This window comes from Haliotis asinina, chromosome 15, assembly GCF_037392515.1.
Source record: "Haliotis asinina isolate JCU_RB_2024 chromosome 15, JCU_Hal_asi_v2, whole genome shotgun sequence".
Lineage (NCBI taxonomy): Eukaryota > Metazoa > Mollusca > Gastropoda > Lepetellida > Haliotidae > Haliotis > Haliotis asinina.
Window position 1 is genome coordinate 51,176,459 of NC_090294.1, and position 11,794 is coordinate 51,188,252.

The window sequence follows — 11,794 nt, forward strand, 5'->3', positions numbered from 1 at the left end:
TTAGTTTGTTGTTGTGCAGAAACAATAGCAGGTGTATCTGTGACCGCAGCAGAGGACACGGCACCTTTTGGCACGTTTCACTCTTGATACAGCCTGTCTATGAGATAACCCAGCGACGTCGATGTGTGGCACATGGTCGATGGAAGTGGAACAGATGTCCTGGATCACAGCAGGATCAGCTTCAACTACTGACGTACCCAGTTCATGTTCATTTATCGTTGTGACCGAGGCCTTTTCTTTTGATGCCATTCCTGCTGTTTCTTTGGCTGCAGCTGCCGGATGTACTGTCACCTGTCACTGGAATCAAGATAGCCGTGTTCGGTATAGTCAGTGTGGGGAACATGAGCTCCCTTGTGTACTCCCCCTGCAACAGCTGGTTTGCAGCCTCGAGAGTTGGGCGACGGGATGGGTCCTCAGCCAAACACATGTCAGAAACTGCCAATAATGTTGAGATTTGGGAGATGCCATGGATTTTCTTCAGGGCCCTGCCAAGACTGAATACATCACATGCACCAGTTTTCTCGGCATGAGCACAGGCTTGTGGAGCTAGATGTGCACAAATCTCCATGTCCCCTCTGTAGGTTACCCCTCATTTGTATGACACTGTCCCCATGTCACAGAACTTGACCAGGGGCAGTTCACCAGTCATGTCCACAAGTATATTGTCTGACTTGATGTCATTGATGAGGACATCTTTCTTGTGGATTTTACCCAGTAAACGGAAGAGCTGGCATACAATATTCAGCCAGTGAAATCTTGGTAAGTTCGATTAGCGCATTACATCATAGAGTGTTTGTCCGCTTCCAACATACTCCATCACAACGTTGTAGCAATCCTTCTTGTTGCTAAATAGTCCGTAACAGATTGGGACGCAGCCTGTGGACACAAGGTACATGGTGATCTTTGCCTCGCTTGCGATGGACTCCTGTGTTGTCTTGTCTGTGAAGTGTTCTTTAACCACCACGTCTCTACTCTGGCCTGGGGACACTGTCAACGTTGCTGAATAAACCTCCCCAGAACACCCTGAACCAATTACTATTTCAGTCAGACCAGCTGCCTCCACTTTGTAGTCGACCATGTCTGACGGCAGCGCTGGTATTTGGATGTGCCAAAATTCAGAAGACACTCTAAAGGAAGCCCCACACGCCCTCTTGAAGACGTACCCAGAAGGAAAGGGTTCATGGCTGGCTGGCTTGTCCTCACCATAGTTCTGGATGGAGAAAGAAGTGACGGAATGACCATTGGGATAGGTCTGTCCAAGAGAGCCTCGAGAGGGAGACAGGATGTTCCAGGTAGTCATCGTGCAGGAAGGAATGAGGAGTAACAGTCCTGAAACATCAAACCCAAAGTTACGATGTGATCACGTCATTACTAATTGCAATGCCAGCGACAACAATACGTTGACCAGTAAAGGAGTATTTCATAATTCAATATCACGTACCTATCATCAAAACTGTTGTCTGTGAAGGAAAGGTTTCCCATGAAGTCGTCATCATTGGTAGATTTAGTCTCAAACAATGGCAGCTGTTGAAGTCTGAAATGAGGAATAAGTGTGATTGGTTAGGCATTATTAACGGACACAGCAAAACCAGTACCTTGAATGTAATAGCATCACGACATCCTACACATGTTACGCACTACTTTAAAATCAACACTATTCCACTGTATTCACAAAACCACCCAGTCCAATGTTTTCACGAAAAAAAACCCTACCTCGTGAAACAGGCCTCTCTGTGCAATGCATCTCTCTGCTTCTGGACAATGCTGTTCTCTTCCTTCTCTGTTGAAGAGTCTGTGGGACTCACTGCAGCACTTTCTGTTGAATCGCACTGGTCCGCACACTGTTCCAGGCTCTGGATGAGGTTTGATAAAAAACACAAACCACTGTTGTATCCTCCTTTAAGAAATGGTTTGCATGTTAGAAGGAGAACTCTCTCCAAGATAGATTCTGGAACATCACCCAGAGAGTCAAAGTTTGAGACGCCTTTCAACAACTGTTTGAGATGAATAGCATCATGATCAGGGGTACCCTTCTGGAACAAAACCTCTTCCAAGAACTCCCCATCTTGTGTCGGGAGAGAAGGCGTACCTAAAGAAAACTGACCCATATCCTGCTCAGTTGGATTGGAGGTTCTGTCTGGTTCTCTTTGTGTTACGATTGCGTCCTTCCTCAGCCACTGAAACAGCGGTGCTGCAGCTGTGAACTGGCCTGTACCCTTCCCTGGGTCATTTTGAGCTAGTTCTGGTTTCAAGCGCGTTTTGTGAAAATCCTGTCCCCTTTTAACGAGATTTATAGCCATCAGAGTGGCGTTTGTTCATGTAACTGTGCCTTGGTTTCTTCCTGACCAGATCCTGACCTCTGGAGAAACCCAAAGACAGAAGAGTCGACAGTGTCTGGATCCCAGTCGCTCTCTTCTTTGGTGTAACCATTGTTATTTGTGTTAAGACATGCTGTGTCGTTCACATGGGCAGTTGAACAATGACTTGGCCTTTTGATCTGACTTGAGTTTGGTCTCCTTGATGACAGACCCATACCAGAGTTTCCTTGTGAAGCACATCTCCTGCTGTCGTCTGCTAGCAATCTCGTCTGCTGTCTCAGGTGCATCCATCTTCCTCAGCTTTTCCCAGTACAGGTCTTCCATGATCTGGATTTGAGTTCGACCTGCCCGTCGACCTTGTGCCCTGCTGGGCTTTGCTCTGAAGTATTTCATGTGTTGAAAGGCCAGGTCCTTCAAGGTGGCTGAGACCATTTCCGGGTAGGTTTCTTCAAGAGAATGGGTGGACTCCGGGCCAGGGAGCTCCCAGGGGAGACAGTCTTCATGGAGGGGATGGTGTTGAGGATACGCAACCAGGCGTCCTAAGTGCAGGGACGCAGATATGATAAAATATTTTGTTGTACAGTATTGTGGGGAAAATGGTCTTTTAGTTTTACTATAGAGATGCATACATGAAGTTCGTCTGGTCTAACTTTGAACTCCCATTGTTTAGCAAAAACACCCTACACACCATGAATGCAACTCCTGACCAGAGCCAGTGCTGATATGCATTGATTATGATATACAGGGAATGACTGATATTTGTTCATTGTGAAAACTGCATATACAAACTAAATCTGATTTATCCTGTGTAGTGTCGAATACTTACATTTCAAACATAAACACTGACATTAAAATTTTGAGCTAGATATTATTTAAAAGAAAGTATAATTGTCGATTAATACTGGAGATTAGTATGTGTTCAAACATTGAACATAATCTTGTCGAATTTAGACTTTTGAACTGAAACTGATAACGCACCTACAGTACACCTACACCTACAGTACTGAGGGATTAAGTGAGATGTGCGCATGCGCTGTGTCATCAGTCTATAAAGCAATAATGTGATTCCTTGAAGCCAAGGGTGGGAGTGGAGGGCACTTAATCCCTCAGTACTCCATAGGTCAGTGGAATTTATATCAAACTTCAACTTACAGGTAAGTCTCGTTTAATTTTAAAATTCCACTTCCCTATTCCGTACTTTCGGAATTCAGTGAGATATTTAGAGCAGGAATCACATCCACACTAAGAGATTTGTAATCTCGCAGAACATGTTTATTGATATTAACATGTATAACAGGAACCACAATATTTCAAATCAGTATACAGTTACATATAACTCAAATTCAAGTATTTATTCGACATGACTCTAATATGTCTTTACCGCAACTTCCTGAGCATATCAGTGCTTGTGTACATGTCAACCTGACGAAGGTCTAGTCCACACTTGACTCTAATATAGCATCACCAAAACTACCCGTTTGAGAAACAGGCTTGTGATAAAACTTAGCAAACACACAGTCACGTTTCCAGCCTGCAGTTTGCAGAATAGTCTTAAGAGGCACTCTCTGTCTACATGCACTGCTTGTGGAAGCTGATCTTATGCTATGTGGTGCAAACACAGTCATGTCAATCCCAGCAGTTCTCATGACAGTCTTCACCCATCTGGTTATTGTGTCTTTTGATGCCCTTCTGTGTGGCTTAGTCGTGGTAATGAACAAAACTGTCTGTGCTCCACGAAGTTCCTTTGTTCTTCTCAAATACTGACTCATAGTGTGCACAATACACAGTTCTTGATCTGGGTAGCTATTGAGTGTGAGCTCAGCTTGATGATATCCAGGTCTGCTTTGTTTCAGCAGGTCCCCAAATCTGATTTTCACATCACTGTCTGACACACTCACATTCCTACAATCAATAAGGTGAAGGGATTGAATTCTCTGTCCTGAAAGAAGCAGCAGTAATGTTGCTAACTTCCATGTCAACATTTTCAAGGATGCACGGACATCCAAACTCTTAATGTAATTAAGGACTATCCCTACATCCCATGTAACATTGTAACGTGGCAAAGCTGGTCTGAGATTAAAGATACCTTTCATTAATCTCACCACTTTTGGATGTTGTCCAAACGCTACACTATTCTCTACAACTATCACACTAGACAAAGCTGCTCTTGCAGTATTCACAGCTGAATAGCTTAAACCACTCTTATATAGTTCCACCAAAAAGTCTAACCCAATCCTTAAAGGAGGTGAAAAGGGATCCGCATCTTTTTTAAAGCAAAACAGCATCCATCTTTGGAGATAACCCCCATACTGTTTGTGTGTGGAATCTCTCCATGACTGCAGAATGATGTCTGTAGCTTGTTCTGAAATTCCTTCACTTTGTACTGCTTCCCTGATAACCTGACGGCTGCTAGTCTCAGCTTTTTGTACAAGGGATGTCTGGCTGTTGGACGGTTGCTCAGAGTAAGAAGGTCTGGTGATCTTGGTAGTATCCTTGGGCAGTCGGTCAGTAATTGTAGGACTATGCTGAACCAGGGTTGTGTTGTCCAGATAGGAATCACCATCAGTACATCGGCTTCTTCTCCCTGAATCTTCCGTAGGACACGTCCGATAACAATAAAAGGACAAAACACGTAATCATATGAATGTCCCCAAAACAATGAAAAAGCATTCACTGCTTCAGCTTCTGGATCAGGGTACCATGACACATAACGACTAAGTTGTCTGTTTAGTCTAGAGGCAAATAGATCACGAGATGGTATGTCAAAGAAGCTTGTTAGTCTTCTAAACACAGAAGGGTCTAATTTCCATTCTTTATCATCAGTGGCATTTCTTGACTGCCAGTCAGCTTCAGTATTGCTCACCCCAGGGAGGTGGGCTGCTGAGATCCATAAGTCTCGTGTCATGCACCATTTCCACAACTTCCTTGTGATATCATTACAAGTGGATTTAGTTCCACCCATGTTATTAACATAGGCAACTGCTGTGGTATTGTCTAGTAGTAACCTGATGTGCGTGTTAGACCGATCAGAACAGAGCGCCTGAAGGACCAGCCAACCTGCATGCAATTCAAGCACATTTATATGGCTCTCCTGTTCTTCGCTTGACCACAGTCCCCTAGTTTTCCTATCATCCTTGTTTTCTTCCTGCAATACTCCTCCCCAACCAGACTGAGAAGCATCTGATTTTATCACCAAAGTAGGCCGAGTCTCTTCTAAAGATTGGGGATATTTCCCAACATTGTCTATCCACCATTCTAAGTCACTAACACAATCATCATCCAAAGTCACAGGACCATCATAGTCCCCTCTTGAGGATTGTAATGCTCTATTTTTGACTATCTCCAAATGCTTGTAAAATAGAGGTGCATACCTTACCCCATGTCCACTTGCATTTAAGTGTCCTATCAGAGTAGCCATCTCTCTAATAGACAAGTTTTTTCTCCCAAGGAAGTTCAAACACAAATTTCTAATTTTTTCCACTTTCTCACTTGTAAGGTTCACAGTCATTGTTGAACTATCAATATCAAACCCCAAATAAGTGATGCGTTTCACTGGTTGGAATATTGACTTCCCAGGATGAATAGTAAATCCTAAACTATCAAGAGTATTTACTGTTTCATGCACATTTTCACTGCAATGTTCTCTTGTGTCCCCTACCAGTAGCGAGTCATCAATATAAGAGGTGTTTGAAAATCCTCTCTTTCTTAGAGCTGAAAACACTGGTTTTAGCACTTTTGTGAAAATTCGAGGGGCTGATGAGAGTCCATTGGGTAAACAAGTAAATTGGTATAACACCCCATTCCAATAGAAACGTAGGTATTTTCTATCTTTTCCACAAACTGGCACAGAGAAATAAGCATCCTTGAGATCAACAGATGCGAAATAGCAGTCTTTCTGCACAAGGTACAAGGCAATCTTAAAGGTGTCCATTTTGAAGTGTGGAGACACAATATTCTCATTTAATGGTCTTAGATTTAAAATAATTCGCATGGAATTGTCCCGTTTTGGTCTAAAAAATATATTACAGATGTACTCATTTTCTTCATGTTCACACTTTTCAATTACCTCCTTTTCAAAAAGGCTGGCAACTTCCCTGTCTACTTGTTCCCACTCATCCCCCTTAAACAAGATGGGTGTAGGAACGAACGTTTGTTGAGGTAGGGACGTGAAGTCAATGTTGGCGCCTTTAACACATGATAGTGTCCAAGGGTCTGACGTGATAGCCTGCCAGTTCTCATAATGCAAGGCAATCTTCCCTGCCTTATAATTGTCAAGCGTGTTCAAGGTCAACACATTTAACTCATTCCAAACACTGTGGCTCACCTGTTCATATGGACTTGAGGTGGTTATTGTTTCTGCCGGTCGTGTCTTGAGCCGAATCGCTTGCCTAAAAAACCACCCTGTCTGTGAGTGCCCTGTGTAGTGGTTGAGCTTCCCTGATCGGAAATGCCAAAATGAGCACCTCTTCCTTTCACTGGGTAGCCTTTCTTGTGGCCCCTGAAGGAACTGTCATAGGGCTTGTATCTGTTGCCAAGACCTCCTCTAAATGACTGCTGAAACCCTCCTTTGGGTGTTTTGTCCCCATGTAATTTCCTGCTTAATTCTTTTGACTCATTGATGTCTTTAATGGTCTTTGAGAGTTCGTCCCCAAAGAGTTTAGTAGTAGTAGCTATCCCACGGGCACACAATCTCTTGTATGGGCCTTGTAAGTCGGGCTTGAAGTTTTCTCGCCGTTTCACATTTATATCCGTGTGGACTCCCATAAGCAGGCGAAGAGAATCTTTCGTTTTGGCCAAAAGTTCTTTAGGGTTAACAGCTTGTTTTTGCATTACAGCATTCATTAACGTGTTCATAAGCTCCACGAGGGGAATTGCAGTTTTAACCAGCAAACCCTGGGTCTGTTGCAGCTTCAGATCACGACCTCTCGTGTGAGGCCTTGCCTCATTCCAAATTTCCTCATTAACCCGAGGAACTACCAAGAGTTCTGTATTTCTGGGCCTCTTGTACTTATCCATCAATGGTTTGAGCTTCTCCATATTTGGGCTCTTTGCTAAACCATCATTGATGGATTTTGCAAGCTCACTGAGTATGTCGGCTCCCGTATCATCTTCATCGTCAAAAAACTCTCTCATGTCAGCCATCAGACTGTCGATATCGATACAGTCGTCATTATTGTGCTGCTCTTTGTCCTTAGGGCCACCTGCATTCATGCAATTTTCCACAAGTATATCCATATCATCGACATCGGTTTCACTGTCGCCTTCCTGCGCACTATCATGGGCGCCGCCATCTTGCATGCATTCGGAAGTGCTCGGCTGATTCCGCGAATCTCCGCCTGAAGCCAGTCGACTGCTAATTAGTTCAAGTACTGACCCAATTTTCTCCATGGTCTGTGACTGCTCTGCCTGGCCGTCAGCGAGCCGCTTAAGTGCCTTCTCCACCCCACGGGTCTCCCCCATGGGAAGTTTACCTCCAGCTTTGGGTCGCTCAATCTTATGTCTGTTTCCTCCCTTGGAAGAATTTGAAGACTTTCCTCCGTTGGAGGTCGTGTCTGTATCTGTGGGAATCTCCATGAGATGGTCCACATAATCAAACAGTCCGACTTTGTCGACTTCAGGTTCAATGACCTGTTCATTGGCCACACTCGGTGCCACCGCCATTTTGGCTGACCACGACCCTTGGCCGTATCGGTCACAACAAATCTGGGATAACCAAACCAGGCACCTCAGAATGCAGGTATCGCCGTCCCGAATCTCGAAACACACTCCAATGACAGCACTTGTCACCGTCCGTTCCTCGGTATGACTCCTAAAACTGGCAATAAGTGCGGAAATTAACGGAGCTAGTCCACAACTAATTAGACTGATTAACAACTCAAGCGTACTGATGACACAGCGCATGCGCACATCTCACTGAATTCCGAAAGTACGGAATAGGGAAGTGGAATATGTGTGGAAATGTAAGCAATTTCTGTCATGGTTATAAATATAAATGCAATACAGAGTGGACATCGAAACCTCTGTAACAGATCACATTCGTGGCGATTTCTCTTATTTGTGTAACTGAAACATTGCTAAGACAGAAATTGTCCTCAGGAGCCTGAAACATCTTTTCGCGTAGGCCCACTCACAGTCTTTTCGTTCCTACTCTGGAATTTACGCATAGTACTCCAGTTTGGGATCAGATGCCACTTCTGAAAATACAGGGACATTTCACTATGATCACTTTTGGTTTGCCAACTGACATAGCTTTAGAAAACCCAATGTAATGGAGATCGTTTGACACTTACTGAAACCTTCGGATGTTGAATGGAAGCCGAGTAGCCATCGGGAACAAACATGATTGGAATCCCCAAGATAGGAATATGGCTTGATTGGCCACAAATGATCCTTCAAAAGACATGATAACAAAGAATTAATGTCTACTTTTTATTACAAGATGAGAATACAAAATTACGCCGAATATAAGGGTTAATAACTAAAAGAAAACACAGATGTTGTCCCACTGATCAGCTTGCTCAGTGCAGGAACCATCACTTCCTTGACGTCAAGGACCTCTTCGCCTGGTTCGAGATTTAGGCGGTCTAATCTACATGGTTACCAATAACATGGTCATTGCTCCTCCAGGAATAACTTTAAGGGTGGATGCTGGTCTGGTCTCCAGGTGTAACCCATCTTACAACAAAGGCTGTAGCTCACCTAGGGACTGTAGCTCACCTTTCTACAAAATTTGTGTTCTATGTTTATTCAAACTGAAACTGCTTAAATCTTTGATTCAAGCAACTCAGGTATTTAAGTCAATGCTAGAGACTTGCCAAATAACATGGAACTGTATTACATGCTATACGACTGGCACACCTCATGACATGACAGGGATCACCTGACACCATACCATTTCACAATGGAGACCAATACCATCTTGGGCATCACTCGGGATGGATGTTCCATATATTGGCAACCATGGGCAACAACTTCTATCCAGAACCTGGGGTTTGGACAGCATATACAGTTTGGTAGATACGACATCATACATGGCAAATCAACAATAACACTGAAAGGACACATTCTATTACAATTTATGATCCACAACTGGATGATGTGGCTTGGGCAGAATCAAGTAAAATCTTCAAGAATGGCAATGTTGTCACAATCAAATTATAGTTGTTCTCTCTGCCATTTTAACAGGTTGGCTCTACTTCTATTCAAGGAAATGACTTTTCTCATATTACAAACTGAAAAAAGAATCTCACCTGTCACATGTTTCAAATACACAAACACTGAATTCTGTTATGTTATGCATTCTGTCTCCAGTTGGAAATTCATTCTTGTTGATATATTTAATATTTGCACATTGCTGAGATTTTTAATATATTGGCAGCCTGAAACAATACAAAACTACAGTTTACTACTAGTGACATCCGAAGTAGTGCTGAAACTTTATATAGTGAAGATATTGGAACAAATATCTGTACGATTATTCTAACTTACTAAAAGTTATCTGGTCATAAAAATGCATGTAACTCGGAAATACAAACATATATTTTTGTATGACAAATCTGTCATATCTAGATTTTATAAATTGAAACAAAACAAACTTCATAGATCAAAAGGTTACCTGAATACAGCATTATTGGACATAAAACAAGTACCTGCAAACCCATGTAATAACATAACTAATATTTACTATACTAATGATGATCTAGGTTAACATCAAACAAATACATACCAATGAGTACAAGTTATGGTGGCTACTGATATATATCCGTAACCCCTAATGCCTAATATAAAGGATATACAGATTGCACACTTAAATTTTAACACTTAAGTTACAAGGTGGGGAATAAATTCTGCGCATCAGTTGGTACAAACTCCAATCTTGCGAAAGTGCTCATACATATAAAAATCAAAATCAAGCACAGTACAATGTGGTACACACCAAGTCTAAGTAACAGGGGTAGTTAGTTCCTTTCCTCGCACACAGTGCACCAATCTACTTGAACCATCTGGACTTGCAGCACACAGCGCACCGATAGCAGTGCCAACAGGACTTGGTGAAACCCTTGAAAAATTCCGTAGTAACATTATGATTTACGAATGCATCACTAAAAATAATAAGATCATTTGCTTTAAGTTTAAATAATCAATTTCTCCTAATTCCATCCTATCATAATATCGAGGCTGATGCTCACACTGTACATCCTTGGGTACTGAGCAACTCCACTGGAATGCTGGTAGTACATGGATGCATCTACTATCATCAACTTGTTATTCATAATAAACACTGCAAATGTCTGTATCTGCGAACTATGCCTTTTACTGTGTGGCAGTGTTGGTGCAAGTATTGCATTATAATTATACCAGAATTATTTGGCTCGTATTTCTGAAAGCCAAACCTGGATATATGTAGATAGGTCATAATGGTAATTCAAAACACTAAACAGCAGTAGTCTTCATGTAATAATAGGTCGTCAAGTTACCTGTAACTGATTTTCCAATACATAACATCTTCCAATATATCTTTGCAAACAATAGTTGCCAGGCAGAACCTGTGATAAGTTGTCACATCTAGGGACCTGTTTCAGAAAGCTATGGTAGCTATGATGGTTGTCAAGGTTACAGCTTACAGGAGGTAGCTTTCTGGAACTGGCCTGGACATGAAACAAAAGATAAGCAAGATCTTTGTCTCCGATGAGATATAAATGTGGCCAGTTTCCACTATAAATGTGGCCACAATGTTTCCACAATGTCTTCAGTTACAATGGCATGGGCAGATAAATACCTTCGGTCAGGAAATGAGATCTTTCTCCAATCAATCGGCAAGTTTATACACTGAGGACTTTATGAAATAGGATCAGAAATCCAAAGGAGAATGTATCCTAAAATCCTCAGCAACAATGACAGGGTAGCTCAGATACTTGAAAGATATCATCAAAGAGTATTTGTAACAGTGGAGGAATTTATAATGACAGATCAAAGATGTAGAAAAGTGTTTCCATATCTCCACAGTTGCAATGACAGGGTGGCTCAGATATTAGAGACAAGAATGTGTTAACCCCATATGCAAGATCATCAGATCAAGTTACTATTTGTAACTGTGGAGGATTTCATAAACACAGATCTGAAGTCTCAGAAAGGTGGTTCAAAAAGGTCTTCCAGGAAATGGGCAGGGAAACTCCAACAAAGGAAGCTGTGGACTGGTTCTGGGTGGAAGGACCAAGACCAACTGTAACTGTGGAGGATGCTATAAACACAGTTAAGTCCATCCAGACTGCTGACAGGACCGCATCTAGCCACATGGAGAACTCGTTCACCTGAGCTCATGTGGAAGCACTGAATCAGTAGGGGTAGGTTCTAAGCACGTTTCATGACTCCAACCTCCATCTTTGTATTGACATGTGATTATTGCAATTGCTGTATTGATTTTTTAAAGGTATTTCCTGACATTACTTAACTCAGACTTTAATGTGAATCATTCG

General features: G+C 42.3%; 1 pseudogene; it reads right to left on the reverse strand.

Moving 5' to 3' along the window:
• LOC137265111 (uncharacterized) lies at positions 1 to 2,300 on the reverse strand (annotated as a pseudogene).
• Positions 2,301 to 11,794: the final 9,494 nt, after the last annotated feature.